The following is a 16,254-nucleotide window of genomic DNA, read 5'->3' as shown; positions in this document are numbered from 1 at the left end:
CCGCGCCGGCCATCACCTACCTCCCGGGCTCCGGCGCTCAGCACAGGACTCAAGACCAGGCGCCCACAGGCCGCAGGCAGCCCCCGGCGGTTGGAGCGCCTGTCTCTTTAAATACGGGTCCTTGAGAGAGCGGTAGCGCGCAGGCGCAACAGCAAAGGGCAGAGCGACGCGACACGCTCCGCCTCCCTGCCGGCCACGTGGAACTAGGTTTGATTCTGCTGTGTGGCTTGGCCTCGGTGCTCGGCAGCCCGAACTTCCGGGGAAATCCCCTATACTTTCTCTTAATTGTTAGATATCATCTAGTCCTTAAAGGTGTTGGGTGAGACACAGTGTTTTAATGAGCTTGGGGAACGCAAAGATTGCGTCAGACCTGTGTTTTCTGTCTCTGACGCGTCCCGCCCAGTGCCTGACAACCTGGCAAATGTTCAGCGACTGGAAGAGGCACGAACTAGGTCGTAGAAAGATGGGTACAAAGTGTGAGGGCCAGTTGTGGAGAACAGACCCTTAGTTATGTGTTGTTTCACATGTACTCTCTTTTCGAAATCTTAAGTCCTGTTTGTGAGACTTGTGGTTGGTTGTTTCTGTAACAATACCAGGCTCAAAGAAAGAAAGTGACTGTATTCAGAGTCTGGGAAGGGCAAACAATTGGGCCTTGTTAGGTAAGCAAAGAACGATCCACGAGGGAATTCTGGGCTTTGTGCTGAAGAGACTGGCCACAGGTCTGTGGGAGCCCTGCGGGGTCCTAGGCAGTGGTTAGTGATAACTGTTAAACAAGGCTTTTTGTCATGTGACCCTCAAAAAGATGCAGATGGCCTAAACAAATTCGGGTAGGTGGGGTGGAGAAGGTGCATATTTACAAATCTTTGATATTTCCAAATTGCCTTATAAATAACGCGCACTTTTATCAGCTGAGATAGGTGACTTGAGAAAGCAAGTAGACAGTGAGGTTGGCTATTAACAACTAGAAAATTAGAGGAGAGTTGGGGGTGGTTTTGCACTCTGGGAAGGCTGAGGCTGGAGGATTTGCGTTCAGCCTGGGCTACACAGTGAGTTCAAGGCTAGCCTAAACTACAGAGGAGACTGTCTAAAAAGGGGAAAATAGCTGGGCATGGTGACGCATGCCTATAATCCCAGCACGTGGGAGGTTGAGGCAGGAGGATCTTTGTGAGTTCGAGACCAGCCTGGGCTACACGGTGAGTTCCAGAGCAGTCTGAAGTACATAGTGAGACCCTGTCTCAAAAAACCAAAAAATAAAAATAAATAAATAAAGGAAAATAAGAGGGGAGGAGATATTGAGGTAAAAAGCTGAATTTTGTTTTGGGTATATTAAGTTTGGATGGCTGAGGGCCAACCATGATTCCACTGTTTGAAGTGGGATAAAATGTCTGTCTTTTCTGTAATGTGATGGAAGGTGTTGGGAAGCCCACCCAAGCCCTAACTCCAGTGATTGTGAACATATCTCTACAACTGTACTGACTACATTTTTGTTTGAAAATCTTCCTTGTCTGTCCCCCAAGGACAGTTGCCAGCGTTGGACAACACATTCACGGGCCACATACAGCTATGGAGCACTTGAAATATGGCTAATCCTAATTGTAAATGAAAAATACACACCAATAAATACATATTCCCCCAAAAGAATGTAAAATATTTCAATATAAGTATCTAATTACATGTTGAAGTGATCTTTTTGAAATGTTGGGTTAAATAAATTACTCAAAGTCATTTCACCTGTTTCAAAAAGTAATAACTTTTTTGAAACTTTACAATTAAAAAATATGAAAGTGTAAATTTGGCTCACACTATACAGTAGTGATCAAAATATACTGTGAATGTTTATATATTTTTTAAAAGTTTTAGTACAGTAATACACATTGCAGCTAATCCCCCTCAAAATGCTCTTCAGTTTGAACATACCTATTCCATTGTTCTTGCCCCTTTCTATTTGTTTTGATTTGTTTTTTGAGACAGGATCTTGCTTTGTAGTTCAAACTGGCCTTGAACTCAACTGTGTAGTCCAGGCTGGCCTCAGACTCCCAGCGATCCTCCTGCCTTAGGTTCCTGACCTGAGTGCTAGGATTACAGATGTGCACCACCACACCCAGCTCTTGCCATTTTCTGAAGCAGTTCTGTAATTCCTCTCCTGTCTTTAAAAGGTGTGATCAAAAGTAAGGTGAGTGCTGCTGCCTAGTGCCATCCAACAGAAAGGCTCATGAAAACAGTAGTGTGTCCTCACCCACCTTTTTCACCAGGTCTGGCACCAGGACTTCTGACTCTTATTCAGAGTGAAAATGCCCATGAAAAGTGTTTTGCTTTTGAGGAACATTAATGGCAATGTGCCTTTTACTGTAATTTTCAAAAGTTTAAACTTTCAGTGTAATTTTTGCGATCATACCTGTTATTTCTATTGGACAGCACTGCTCCTAGATTTAAAACCTATTTGTGGAGAGTAACATCTGTGCCTTATAAATCCCTATTTCTTCTTTTTTTGCACTGGGAATCGAACCCAGGGCCTTAGCACTGAATTTTATCCTCACTGCTTTTTAGCTTTTATTTTGAGACAGGGTTTTACTAAGTCAGTAATTGGCCAGGCTTGGCTCAAACTGGAGATCCTTCTGCCTCAGCTGCCCAGGGTGCAGGGATTATAAACCATGCACCACTGTGCCTGGCTCTTATGTGTCTTTTTTTTTTTGGCTTTTTGAGACAGGGTCTCACTATGTAGTTGAGACTGACCTGGAACTCACTGTGTAGCTCAGGCTGGTCTCAATCCTCCTGCCTCAGCCTCCTGAGTGCTGGGATTACAGGCGTGCACCACCACGCCTGGCCATTCTTATGTGTCTTTTTATCCTTAGTGCCTAAACCAGTACCAGGCACACAGTACACAGTCAGCATATATTTCTGTGGTGACCATCTGAGTAAACAAATGAAGCCCATGAGTGATTGAAATGAGTAAATGAAAGTCTGAAAGTGGTAAGATCCCTTAGGAGGTTGTTTATTGTGTCTTTCACAACATTTGATGTAAATTTGCAAAAAGACTCAGTCTCTGGTGATTGCTTTTCTTGACTAGCACTCCATGGCACCCCAGTGGTCTGAGTCAGTTCCCTTGCTGTGAAATGGAAGTAGGTGTGGAAGTTGGCACTGGCTGTTTCTTTAGAAAAAGGGGAACTGCTCTTCCAAGGGAGGAGAGTGATGTGTGGTGAGGAAAATGGGCTTTGTGATAACACAGATGATTGAATTATGTTCTACTACTACTTGTGTAACCTTCATCTGTTCTCAGCACCTAGGTTTTCATGGTGAAGTCGGATAGTTTCACAATTTGCATTCAGCTCTGTGATTGACCCACTTTGAGTTAATTGTTGTGAAAGATGTACATTGTGTAACCTAGATTGATTCTTTTTTTTTTTTGTATGTGGATGTCAGTTATTCAAGCACTAGATCTCGTGTGCGCGTGCGTGTGTGCATGTGTGTGTGTGTGTGTGTGTGTGTGTTTCTGGTTCTGGGAAGTCAAACTGAGGGATTAGCAAATGCTAGGTAAATGCTTTCCCACTGAGCTGAATCTCTACTCTCAAGCACCAATTCTTGTAAACCTGTCTTTTCTCCATTTGTTTCCTTTGCTCCTTTGTCAAAAAAATTATTTGGCTACCAGGTATGATGGTGCTTGCCTTTAATCTTAGATGCTTAGGAGGCTAAGGAAGGAAGATTACAGGCTTGAGGCCAGCCTGGGCAATTTACAAGACCTATTAAATATTTTTAAAATTTGAAAAGGGCTGGAATATAACTCAGTGCTCCCTTAGTTCATTACTCAGTACCAGAAAAAAAAAAATTGGCTGCATTTATGTAGGTCAGATTCTGGGCTCTGCCTTCTTTCCCATTGATCTCTGTGATACCACACTGTTTTAATTATCATAACCTTATAGTAAGTGTTGACATCAGGTAGTGTTGTTCCCCAATTTTTTTTCCTTCAGTATTATGTTGGCTGTTGTGGTCTTTGCTTCTCCATGTAATTTAGAATAATTTTCTAAAGCTAATCAAATCAAACTTTACGACTGAGCTACATCCCAAGCCCCATTTTTAAAATATTTTTTAGAGCCAGGCGTGGTGGTGCAAGCCTGTAATCCCAGCAATCGGGAGGCTGAAGCAGGAGGATCGCTGTGAGTCCGAGACCAACCTGGACTACATAGTAAGTTCCAAGTCAGTCTCAACTACATAGTGAGACCATATCTTAAAAACGAACAAGCAAACAAAATAATTTTTTTTAATTTTGTGACAAGTCTTGCTGAGTTATCAAATAGCTTTACACTGGGCTCAAACTTTGATTCTCCTACCTCAGCCTTCCTGAGTGCTGGGATTACAGGTGTGCATCACCTGGCGGGCTGAGTTGCATTTTAAATAGAAGTTAGGAATGCCTCCATGACCAACTGACTACCAATATAAGACTTAAAGGAATGAAAGAGTGATGTGCAGATCTAACATACAAGAAACATCAAAGGTCCAGAGTAGAGAATGTATCTGACACATTGGGAAATGGCAAGGAGATCTTGTGATCAGAGTGGCCCAAGTTAAGATTGAGAAGAGCAGCCAGGGATTTAGCTCAGTGATGCCAAGCCTGTCTCAGAAGCACAAGGTTCTGAGTTTGATCCCTGGTACTGGGAGAAAAAAAAAAGCAAAAAGACTGAGAAGAGCAGAATATGAGGTCAGTAAGGTGGCAGCTGCTGTAGGGCCTTGTAAGTCATTATAAAGACTTTGGCTTTTATCCAGGTGAAATGGGAAGCTAATGGATTGTACTGCAGAGAGGTGACATGAGCTTATTTAGGTTTTAACAGGATCACTGTCGCTCTGGCTGCTATGTAGAGAAACTGGGAGACCAGTGAAGTGACTACTGTAATGACCTAGGAAAGATATGTGAGTGGCTTCAGTGGTGGTAGGGAAAGTAGTGAGAAATAACAACTCATGGACCCCTGGGGATCTATAGATGGACTCAGGAGTGTCCTTGAATCCCTTGAAATTGTGTGTGTGTGTGTGTGGGCTGGGGATTTAGTTGAGTGGTGCCATCACCTGCCTCTCAAGTATAAGGTCCCAAGTTCAATCCCTGGTACCAAAACAAACAAACAACAACAATAACAACAAACAGTTCTGTGAGCCAAATCAAGAAAAACCTTGGAGCTGGGTGTAGTGGTGCATGCCTGAAATCTTGACTACTCAGAAGGTTGAGGCAGGAGATTTTCAAGTTCAAGCCCAGCCTGGGCAATTCACTGAAACCTTAAGGTCTCAGGTTCAAGCCCCAGTACTGGGGAAAAAACAAAACTACCTTTGTGGTGAATAATCAGGATACCTCATTATGCCTCTTCCTATCTATTGAAATGTCCATGATTGCCAGGGATTTAGCTCAGTGGCACAGCGCCTGCCTAGCAAGCACAAGGTCCTGAGTTCCATCCCCGATAAAAAAAAAAAAAAAAGTCCACGATTAACTCCTTTTCTCAGACCTTGATCATAAATCTTCTGGAGCTTTGACCTTATGAGTGCCTCAGAGCTAGCACCACTCCAAGACTGCTGTCCCTGACTTCTAAGACTCATCAGGATTAAGATGGAGAAAAACACAGGTTTGGGGTAGGTTCTGTTTATTTTCTGTGATGTTCAACGTGGAAACTTGGATGCCACAAGCAGGAATACGGAAAAGGCTTCATCCCTTCCTAGAAAGGGCAGGCACTAGTGAAGTTAGTTTACTGTCTATAGATTCTTTTTTAAAAATAAGCTCTGCTCTGTTACTCATATAAATCTCAGCTGTGAGAGCCACTTTTATGGATTTTTTTTTTTTTTTGTATCAGAGATCGAACTCAGGCCCTTGCACTTGTGAGGCAGGCAGTGGAAATCCCTGGCTTATTATTATTATTTATTTTTTTATTTTATTTTTTTTTATGTTTTGATATTGGGTATCGAACTTGAGACCTTGCACTTGTGAGGCAGATAGTTGAACTACTGAGTTAAATCCCCAGCCCCCGGTTTGTTTAATAGTTGCACAATTAAAATAAGTTGTAAAGAATGATGGTAGTGGGGCTGAGGATTTAGCTCAGTGGTGCCGCTGCCTGCCTTCTAAGCATAAGGTCCTGAGTTTGATCCCCGGTACCAAAAAAAGAATGGTGGTAGTGTTTTTGAGGATACATATTTATAAGGGAACAGGGAGATATAATAATTTAAATCATTCATTTTCAGTGCAGGTTGAAGTTGATTCTTTTCTATTTTCTTTTCAGTGCTGGGGATTGAACTCAGGACCTTGTGCTTGCAAGGCAGGCATAGCACAACTGAACTAAATCCCCAGCTCAGTTGATTCTTTAATTTTGGAGGGTTGTTGAAATAGGGTCTCATTATATAGTTCACGCTGCCCTTGAACTCCTGATACTCCTGCATTAGCCTCCTGAGTGCTAGTGTTATCGCTTGGCAAAAATTGATTCTTAATCAGAGGGGTTTCTTGGCTACTCTGAATATGGTGTGCTGTGGCTACCAGCTTGAGGTAGGATGGAACAGGGAGTATTGAAGTTTTGGGAGTATTGACACATGGCAGAGAGATGCAAGTTCTGGAGCAGGTCTAAGAAGCCACTTCAGGGCCAGGGATTTAGCTAGGTGGCACTGCGCCTGCCTTGCAAGCACAAGGTTCTGAATTCAATCCCTGGTACCACACACACAAACACACACACGAAGAGCCACTCCAAGCCACCTTCTCAGCTGTAATACAAGGAAGACTCAAAATAGCTATCACCTTACCTGAGCTCCTAGATTGGGTTTTCTTTTTTGCCTTACTAGGGATTGAACTCAGAGCCTTGGTGCATGCCAGGTAAGTATTTTGCCACTGAGCTGCATCCACAGCCCTTATTTTTTGTTTGGAGACAAGGACTCTCTAATCCTCTTGTCTCAGCCTCCTGAGCAGCAGTGACTAGGCATGTTCACTAGGTCCACCTTTGAATTGGTTTTCTTGTGTGAAGTCCTGGTGGATATATTTTTTTCAGGAAGTAAGTACCTTACAGAGAGATGAGCCTAGGTCAGAACTAAGCTTCAGTCTGTCTCCTCCACTGGCTGGAGCTGGTTGATCGGTAGTGTTGGTGGCAGTTTTCTAGCTTTGTTTTGATGGCAGAAGTTGAATACAGACTTTCTACTGGTCTTGTGGCTGATGGCAATTTCCTTATATCTGAGGAGCCCCTCCCTTTCTCTGTCCTTAGCTGGAAGGTTCCACCACACCCTTTTGCTGAAGGCTTATGACCACACAGCCAGCCCTTTGTCCTGTCCCTCAGGTTCTGCTGCTGACAGACGTGGGAGGCCCCTTTGGGAGTTCTCAGGCTGCCCAACACTCGAGAATCAGTGCATAAACTATGGCTAGTGAGTGATGGAAGTGGTACTCCATCATTGGACATCTGGTCCCTCCTTCTACTGCCTGTACTGGTCGATAAATAATTGGGTCCCGCACAGATTTTTGTACTTTTTACAGTGCAGCAGATCGTAGTTTTCTTGAAGAGAATGGCCATTCCCTTCCCTTTCGTTCATTTATTCAACAAGTATTATTTGAGTGTCTGCTCTGTGCACAATACAGGCTGGGTGTTGCGTGAGATTAAACATGGTATCCTACCAGTATGGAGCAGTGAATGTATGCCTTTGAATCTCTCTCTCTTTTGTTTTTTTTTTTTTGCTTTTTTGAGACAGGGTCTCACTATGTAGTTGAGACTGACCTGGAACTCACTATGTAGCCCAGGCTGGTCTCGAACTCACAGCGATCCTCCTGCCTCAGCCTCCTGAGTGCTGGGATTATAGGTGTGAGCCACAACGCCTGGCTCACTTGTTTATTTTTTGATCGGGTCTTTTATTTTGGGGAATCTAATGTTTTAGAGTCCCTTTCATATTGTAGATATTATTGTTCTGTTTGAGGAGTATCTGGCAAAATTTTTCCCCATTCTGTAGGTTTCACTGTATTGGTTGTTTCTTTTGCTGTGGAGAAGCTTTTTAATTTGACATGACCCTTTTTATCGATTCTTGGTACTATTTCTTGTGAATTGGGGTTCTGCTGAGAAAGTCCTTGCCTATGCCTATGATTTTAAGCATTTCTATTTTATCTTTCAGCAAGTTAAATGATTCTGTTTTAGTATGTAGTTCTTTGATCCATTTTGATTTTAGTTTAGTGGATGGTGAGAGATAAGGGTCTAGGTTCAATCTTCTGCACGTGAATAGCCAGTTTCCCCAGCATCATTTATTAGAGAGGCTATCTTTCCTCTAGTGGCCCCTTTGTCAAAGATCAAATAGTTGAATGTGCTTGGGATTGTTTCTGTATCCTCTGTTCTGTTCCATTGATCCTTTATGTCTGTTTTTGTACCAGTACCATGCTACTTTTGTCACTATAGCTTTGTGTGTGTGTGTGTGTGTGTGTGTGTGTGTGTGTGTGTGTGTGTGTGTTTGTTTGTTTGTTTTTTGGTACTGGGGAGTGAACTGGAACTGGAACTCGGGCCCTTACGCTTGTGAAGCAGGCAGCAGAAACTGAGCCAAACTCCCAGGCCCTGTCACTATAGCTTTGTAATAGAACTTCAAGTCCAGGATTGTGATGCTTTTCTCTTGCTGCCCAGGATTGGTTCTGATTTTCTGGGTCTATTCTGGTTCCATATGAATTTTAGGATTGTTTTCTCCAGTTTTATGAAGAATGCTGTTGTAAATTTGATTGGAATTGCATTAAATCTGTATATCACTTTTGGAAGTATGGCCATTTTGACTACATTGGTTCTGCCTATCCAGGAACAGGAGATATTTTGCCATTTTGTGATGTTCTCTTCAATTTTGTTTTCAAAGAATTGTAGTTTTTGCTGGATAAGTCTTTCACTTTCTCAGTTAAATTAAATGCTAAGTATTCAATTTTTCTTGTTGCTACTTTTTTCCTAATTTCTTTCTCATTGGGTGCATTATTAATGTATAGGAATGCTATTGATTTTTGTGTATTGATTTTGAATCCTGCTATGTTGCATTTGAATTTATTGCAGACCCTTTTATGAGAGCTGACACTAGAGAAGTACTCAGTAAATGTTATTGTTAATAAGTGTTATTGGTGCTTTGTATATGAGAGACACTGAGAAATGTGTGTGTTTATGTTTATTTAATCTTTGTAATAATGTTTGGAGCAATTCTCCATAATTTTGGGAAAAAAATCATTTCACAATTAAATTGTGATTAAGCCTAGTTTTCCTGCCTATGGGTCGGCTATGGCATGTTGAGAGACATAACTCCATTTTTGTCTCTGATCACAGCTAAAACCTCAATGGTCCTGTGATGCTGTGACACTCCAGGGAAGGATTGCATCAGCTGAAGACATCCTGGTTCCTTGAGAACCAAGTAATAAGAGAAAGGTTTCACCTGAGGAAGGACAAGTTCTTTATCAGTTTAACTCCTGCTACCTATTATTATAAGAATGCTCTCCTTACAGTCCTCATCAGCAAGGGCCCTGAGTTTGATCCCTGGTACCAAAACAAAAAAACAAAAACCCTGTGACCTAAAATCTTTATCAGCGTAAGATCATCATCTACACAGGCTTATCTCCACTCCCTAAGTCACCTGATATTCTAATTATTGTGTGTACCCAGTAAATGATGGCTAGATCAGAGGTTTCTATCTTTGCCCACTTTGAGGCACTGACCTCCACCCTACCCCATATTGTAAGACTTAAGTCTCACTTTTACTCCTGGAGCGTGAACAGCCAAGAGGCTTTCATGATGCTGGGCTCAGAAGCTCAGCGATGCTCCAGGAGCTTGTTGGACAGCGAGAGTCACCCAGGAAGGAACACACCAGGCAAGTTGGCAAATAGACCTTCATTAGTCTGGCCAGATGGCACTCCCGAAGCCAAGTAGCTCAGAGAGGCAGCTAGCTCAGAAACAGAGGCCATTTTATATAGGGCTAATGGGGGGTTTACACTCAAAACTTACAGGAAGAGGACAAAGGCAAAGAATCAGTTGATCTGAGCTAGTGGTCATCAAGCATATACTCAACCATCACGTACTAATGATCAGCAGATCGATTATCCATTATTCCATTTACTACTTAGATTATAATGTTCAGAACATTCAACTACAGGCAAGCAAGGAGTGGCGTGATTTTTGTTGGGTCTCTGTGTTCACTACAGTTTCCATTTAGTTTCCCAGCTACTTGAAAGCAGTTACCTAACAACTCACAATCATTAGTTATCCTATAAGGGATGGGGGGGAGCAACAGTCTCTAGGTCGTTTGCTGGTCAACATGGAGTCGCTCTAGTTCAGTCAGACTCTTACAATATATACTTTCAAATTACGTGAGTCTCTGTTGTCATTTTTTTCTTTAGCCCTCAACACCCGCCTTTCTAGGCAGTCAGAGGATTGACTACCCTCTGATATAGTAAGATTATGAAGCAGGTTCCATCTTTATCTCAATGGATCAGATAAGTTTGTAGACTTATAGTTCAAAAACTGGTTTCTGCCACTGCAGAATTACCTAAAGAACTGTTTAAGGTGTTACTTCCAGTGAGTCACTTAGACCCACCAACATAGACTCTCCTGGAATAGGCCAGGATAGGGCTTTGGAGGTAGTTAGGTAAGGGAATCATTGTCTTAGAGATGGGCCAGTTTGGGCTGAGTGAGGTAGCCCTTTGTCCAAACCTTGCACATTGATGATGCCTGACACTGCAGATGCTGGCATTGTCAGTACTGGTAGGTGTTGACCTCCCCAAGCATTTATCTAAAATTTAAACTCTTTTTAAAATCCTGAGCTGCCTTTGGGATGTGTCAGAAGAATGTCTGGTGAAGCAGGATCTGTCTACTTAATTAACCTTCTAACTTGGATTTTAGCTGTTTCATTTTCTTTTTCTGTTTTTTTGTCTTTTTGTTTTTGCTGTTATTTTGATACCAGGGAATGAACTCAGGTCCTTGTGCTTCTAGTTAATGGGTATAAGTTATTTGTTATATTACATTTCTATATCTTTTTTTCTCTTAAATTCTTTTATTGGTGCATTCTAGTATACAATATTTACATTCATCATTGGGAACTTGTACCTTTATATGATGTATCTTTGTTCTTGTTTTTTCCCCATTCATCTCTATATCTTTATGTATGCTTATATTTTATAATTAAGCCTTTTAAAAATTAAAAACACATCAAACAAAAAAAAAGGCATGAGGTCACCTACCATGATGCGTTTTAAAAACAGCTTTTAGTATTACTACAGGAGTAAAATTCAGAGTCCTTTCCTTAAGTCTTAGGTGTTCTTAAGAAAAAAACAAAGGAAGATGACTTGTTTTCCCCTCTCTCTCCTTTGGAGAGGTCTAGAATAAACTTCATTGCTGATTAAAATGGTAAGCCAGGGTAGGCGTATGTAGAAAGAATCAATGGATAGAAAACTTCACAAAGTTTGACTTCCATCTCAGTCAAGGTTTCTAAAGACCACTGAGTATTCTTAATCTTGACAGCAAACTTCTCTACTCTTTTAAGTTTTGCTATTTTGAGGGTTCCTGTCCCATTTTCCACACTTTACTATTACATATAGAAAGATGTAACTGAATTAAGTTACATCTAGATTTGGTAAGTGACCTTGGACAAATCATTATAGATCTAAAATGGAGGTAATTTGTTGTTTTACTTCTCTAGTGGATTGAAATTTGAATTTTTTTTTTTTTTTGAGTACCAGGGATCAAACTGAGGACCTTGTGCTTGTGAAGCAGGTGTGGTGCCACTGAGCTAAATCCCCAGCCCTGAAAGTTGAAAACTGATGATGAGAAAAAATACTCTCACTGCACTTACTAATCAATATCAAATAATACTGATACAGGTTAATAGTGGGAATAATAGCTTTTGGATTATTGCCTTGCTTCATGATACATAATACATAATACAAGTTGCTTCATTCTGAGCCTGTTTTCCTTATCTGTAGAAGGAAGATATTATTTACAAGGTTTTGAGGATGGGTAATGGTATATGTCAAGCCCTAGCATAGTGCCAGACACAATGGTGTTGGGTATCCCATAACTGGTAGCTATTATTAATCACCTGACCACCTGACCGTTGATACCACTTTATAACCATGCTTGACAATTAAACAATACACACAGAAGGAAACCAACCATCACCCGCATCAACTACCCAGTGTTCCCCTAAAGGTGACTGCTGGCTCACAAGCTTGCATAGAGCCCGCCAAATGCTGTTGTACAATGGGGGTGCAGCCAGATGGAACTCAGTTCCTCCTCTGAGAGACTGGGAGTACTTTCACTGAAGGATGGCTGAGTGCAAAGATTCACTCTGAAATGGCTTTGACTGCCAAGTGACAGGAGGAGCAAGCCAAACGCATTGGTGAAGACTGAGAGCAGCTGGGAGGCAGTGTATACTTGCTGACTCTTTGATCTTACCCAGCTACTGAATCATTTTCTTTCTCCCATTCTCCACTTAAGAGGTCTCCAGACAATCAATGCTGCCTGCAAGCTCCTGCTGACATATGGACATCCTTCTTTGCTTGCTTGGTGTCATGAGGAATTTCTATTAGCTGCTAAATGCCAAGGTGGCCCATTGCACTCTAGAGGCTGTTGTATATACCTCTTTGCATTGCTGTGTGCTCTGCATAGGAAAAGATTTAATGTGCCAGACAAGTAAGGGAGACACAGCAGGAAAGGATTTCTTAGCCCTCTGTTCAACCCTCTCTTTTATACTGATTCCAATTTAAGAGAGTCAGCTAGTTTTTATCATTTTAGTAAGCAACTTCCACCTATGTGGAAGTATTATTCATGCAACAGATATTTATTGGGCCCTACTAGGTACCTGGCATTATTTTAGGTTGTGACTAAACCTTGTGGGGAGAGACATTAACTTGTGTACAAATAAGCCTATTTATGACAGTAAAAAGTTTAATGAATTCATAAAATAGTGTGATAGTGGACAGGAGGTAAGGGATGGTGGTTTATGTCATCTGAGAAAGGGACATTGTGACCAAATGAAAACTACCATGCTACCTGAAGTCAGGTTCTAAGCAGAGAACTGCAAGGACATAATCCCTGAAATGGCACATTTGAGGACTAGAAAGCTAAGGAGTGAAAGTACAGAGGAAGAATTTAGCAGCTAAAGTTAGAGTAGTACAAATAGAAACTGAGGGCCCATGGATCATTTCAGCCCATACCATTGTTTTAAAATTTCACTAAAATAAAAAAAGTCTTGACTTGCAGTATCTCTTGCAAATGAAAAATGACTTGGCTTCTTGGCATGGTAGTGCACACCTGTAATCCAGCACTGGGGAGGCTAAAGCAGTGAGTTTGAGGCCAGCCCAGGCTACATAAGGAGACCCTGTCCTAAAGCAAAGCAAAATGAAAGAAAACAAACTTAGCCAAGCCAACATGCCAGGCCTTGTTCTGGGACAAGAACAATTGCTTTCAATGTAGAACAGTTGTCCTGTCCTGTTCCCTTTTACTTTCCTCAATGGGTCTTGTGTCTTTAGTTTGTGATAGTCAGCAACCCAAAATTCATATTGCTTACAGCATAATATTCAAAGTCTTCCGCACTGTTCATAATCTACCTTTCCAATCCTAATTCCCACTGTTGCAGGAATAAACCCTGAATTCTAGCTAAATCTGCTTGCTACCCTCTGAACATGTTGTTTCACCCAATTTATCTTTATGTCTTTTTTTTTGTTTGTGTTTTGAGACAGGGTCTCGCTATGTGGTTGAGTCTGACCTGGAAGTCACTCTGTAGCCCAGGCTGGTCTCAACTCACAGCGATCCTCCTGCCTCAGCCTCCCGAGTGCTGGGATTACAGGCTTGTGCCACTACGCCCAGCTCTTATCTTATGTCTTTATGTGCTCTTTTGTGGTAGCCAATAGGCACAGTGACCAGTCAAAACAGATGTGTTAGATAAACCCAAATCTCAAAAGCGTAGCACAAAAAAGCTTAAGTGGCTGTAATCCTAGCATTCTGGGAGGCTGAAGCAGGATTTTGTGTTCAAGGCCAGCCTAAAACATAGTTAGACCATCTCAAAAGAAAATCATTAGTAAGCCGGGTGTGGTGGCACACGCCTGTAATCCCAGCACTCAGAAGGCTTTGGCAGGAGGATCACTGTGAGTTCAAAACCAGCCTGGGCTACATAGTGAATTCCAGGTCAGTCTCAACTACATAGTGAGACCCTGTCTCAACCACCCCCCCAAAAAAAGGAAAAAAAATCATTAGTAATCTTTAAATATATACTACATATTGAACTACACTTTGGATATACTACTAGATTAAATAAAAACATTAAAACTGATTTCACCTTTTTTTTTGTTTGTTTTTGCAGGTCTAGGGATCAACCTCAGAACCTTGTGCTCACCAGGCAGGCTCTGCACCACTGAGATATATGAGTCTCAAACTCATAATCCTTCTGCCTCAGCCTTTTAATTGACTACTAGAAAATTTAAAATATATATGGCTTATGATTTTTTGGCTTTATTTTTGCAGAACTGGGGATTGAACCCAACCAAGGCCTTACACACTCTAAGCAAGTATTACCACTGAGCTATATCCCCAACCCTTTGCAAGTTTTTAACAGATAGTTTGTCAAGATCATTAGCCACAGTAGAAGCAAACTGGGCCTGGGATTTAGCTTAGTGGTGCTGCTGCCTGCCTCACAAGCACAAGGTCCCAAGTTTGATCCCTGGTACCAAACAATAAAACCAAAAAACAAACAAAAAACCAAAACAAAAAATATATCCAAGATAGAAGCAGAAGCTGGGCATAGTGGTACATGCCTGTAATCCCAGGACTTGGGAGGCTGAGGCAGGAGGATTACTGTGAGTTCCAGACCAGCCTGGTCTACATAGTGAGTTCCAGGTCAGTCAACTTCATAGTGAGACCCCTGTCTCGAAAAAAACAAAACATAAAATCAAAATAGAAGCAGACACATCATTCAACACATCTTAGTACAGTAAATCCTCAACTTATAAATGAGTTCCATTCTGGAATAATGGGAGGTCAGATTTCTTCATAACTGAACAAAGTGAATCTTATACAACATACCTGTGAAAGTTCCCAACTCAAATATTTGTATCAGGGACTTAATGTACTGTGTCACATGCTGAAATAATAAAGTAATGATAGAAAATCCAAGTATGGATTCATACTTTGGAGGCAGGTATACCTTCTGTGTCATCAAATTATCACTGCTCATCTGGCAGCTCAAAAACACAAAGACTGTACAACTTCAAAACAGCCCAATTGCCCATCTGCTGGAGACTAACTAGATAAAGAAGATGTGGATTTTTATAAAATGGAGTACTACTCAGCCATCAAAAATGAGAAGCTAGAGACATTTATAGCTAAGTGGATGCACATTGCAATCATAATTAAGTGAAATAAATAGGACTCTGGTGTGAAAAACTGTAAGGATCAAAATGTATAATGGATACTGTGAAATAGGAAGAAAAAGTCTACAGAAGTGGGGGAAGTGGGAGGGTCAGGGGAAAGGAAAGGGGAAAAGAAAAAACTTGGAAACAGTCTTTGTAAATAGGGAAGAGTGGAGGGGGTGAAGGGAGGGCAGGGGAATGGGGAAAAATAAGAACCAAGATATGTCGTGTAAAGATACAAGATCCCAGTGGTGAATGTAACTATTGTATATAAAATGTACCAATAAACTTAATTTAAAATAAAAAGCAAAGACTGTTTCAAAGGCAACAGGACTAAATCTGAGGCACATACAGCCACTGCTCAGTAAGTACAGTAGGCATCCACACTAAAACCTGGATCTCTTTTCCTTTTTCTTCTTCCACCTGTAATCACTGTGAAATTCTGAATTCTATTCTTTTTCCATATTAATCAGTCTTAGTCATCTTGCTTTTGAAGATATAGCTTCCAAGTAGTCTCCCAGCTTCTTATCATTCTATACTATATACTACCATTAGATTAATACCTGGTACTCCTTTGCAAATGTAATTCTTTGCTTAAAAAACCTTCTATTTGCTTATAAGTTGTTTACAGGAAGAATTCTTGTTTGTTTTTTTGAGACAGGGTCTCACTATGTAGTTGAGACTGACCTGGAACTATGTAGCCTAGGCTGGTCTTGAACTCACAGTGATCCTCCTGCCTCAGCCTCCCAAGTGCTGTGGTTACAGGTGTGCACCACCATGCCCAGCAGGAAGAATTCTTTAGAACTAAAGGTTTTTTAAAAATCTTATTTCTTGGTATTCTCTTCTATAAAACTTAAGCTTTAGTGAAATTAAATCAAATTAGTGTGTGTGTGTGTGTATGTATATATATATAT

General features: G+C 41.2%; 1 protein-coding gene across 2 annotated transcripts in view; it reads right to left on the bottom strand.

The window, feature by feature from the left end:
* Lig3 (DNA ligase 3) overlaps positions 1 to 214 on the bottom strand; it is a 24,144-nt gene extending 23,930 nt beyond the window's left edge. For both annotated transcript variants that reach the window (XM_019210189.2, XM_010641380.3), the window contains exon 1: positions 21 to 214. The gene's annotated coding sequence lies outside the window, so the exon portion shown is untranslated. The remainder of the gene's footprint in view (positions 1 to 20) is intronic.
* Between the last annotated feature and the right edge of the window lie 16,040 nt (positions 215 to 16,254).

The sequence above is a fragment of the Fukomys damarensis genome, unplaced genomic scaffold, assembly GCF_012274545.1.
Source record: "Fukomys damarensis isolate Sample0158 unplaced genomic scaffold, DMR_v1.0_HiC HiC_scaffold_13, whole genome shotgun sequence".
Lineage (NCBI taxonomy): Eukaryota > Metazoa > Chordata > Mammalia > Rodentia > Bathyergidae > Fukomys > Fukomys damarensis.
The sequence above is the reverse complement of the archived record's forward strand: the minus strand, read 5'-3'. Positions and strand labels throughout refer to the sequence as shown.